Genomic DNA, 1,430 nt, shown 5'->3' with positions numbered 1-1,430 from the left:
GCCCTGGAGGAATGCTCTGTTTTGTAGAGTTACTTTCTACAAGGATGGACATTGAGAAATAGATTTACACTATTGTCTGAAAAGATCTGTCTCTTGACCTGAACTTGGGTGAGAAGAGTGATAAACAGGGTCAATGTGAATTTATGAATTAACTGGAAGAAGAAATCGTGAGCTTTTGCTGCAGAAATCAAGCAAATTTAAGCCTACATTTAACTAAAGTACTCTTGTGATAATCTCCCTGGAAGTTGATCTAAGTGGTTGGCAGCTGGATGGCTAGTTTTGCGCAAAGAAATTAGCACTTCCTGTGAATCCCAGAAGATGTGACGACAGCATCTGAAAAATCTATAATAATCTTCTTAGTTGTTAGCACAGACCCTCAAATCTGACATCATCTTTATATTCAGTTTAGGAAAGAAATAGTACAGGTATTCCTATGCTCTTAGGATTAAGAATGCCTAATTTACAGATGACTCATAGTTATCCTCTAATTTGGGAACAATTAGACCAATTCATGACAAATTCCTCATCACTATCAACCTGACTTGTTGGTCAGTTTTTCTTAGCTTTTAAATCATCGGCAAAGCACTGGTAGAGGAAGGCTAAATAAGAACAGCACACACCTGTTGCACCTTACCTACATATTTGATTTAAAGACTCGAAGATTCATTTAGGAATAGATCTTTTATTTCACCCTAGAGACTGTTTGTGTAGCAAAAACATAATTATCTGGTGCTCAATTTTCTTTTTTAGACAATGTGTTCAAAGAGAATTAGAAAGTATAGTTTTACACAAACCCAAAGACAAACATCTGCATGCACACATGTATAATGTTACAAGGGAAATATTCTGTATTAATCATTTAAAATGTAAATTTAATGTTTTTACTCTTGTTGAACATTTCGAAGTCACACTAAATAAACCGAAGGGAAAGGGATGCATTGGTGGCTTTCACAAGCATGACTATATGCTCAGTGCTTCCACGGAGATATACTGAAACACAAACGCAAACTCATGGAACTTCCTTCCAGAGAGTCACTCTTGTGAGTCCTAGCCACTCTACTGGACAGACTAGTCCTGTCCCCATGGGTTTCTAAGACTAATTGTTTATAGGAGTAGAAAACTTCATACTTCTCCCACAGAGCAGCTGGTGGTTTCAAACTGCTGACCATGTGTTTGCAGCATAGCACTTAGACGATAAGCTAATAGCTATAATTCCAAGGATGTCTAGAATTATATGGTATTATCTCCTTGTAAAATATTTACCAAGCATTAGTTAGCTATGTGGCGGAATCCCGGTAACATCATGGTTACAGAGTTGGGTTACTAACCACAAGGTCAACTGTTAGAAAACAACAGCTGCTCCATGGGAAAAAGACGGGGCTTTCAATTCCCATAGAGCGTTTCAGTCTCAGAAACCAACAGGGACAGTT

The sequence above is a fragment of the Echinops telfairi genome, unplaced genomic scaffold (assembly GCF_000313985.2).
Source record: "Echinops telfairi isolate 266 unplaced genomic scaffold, ASM31398v2 ScPeMD7_5479;HRSCAF=6326, whole genome shotgun sequence".
In the NCBI taxonomy this organism is placed as follows: domain Eukaryota; kingdom Metazoa; phylum Chordata; class Mammalia; order Afrosoricida; family Tenrecidae; genus Echinops; species Echinops telfairi.
Note: the sequence above shows the minus strand (reverse complement) of the source record.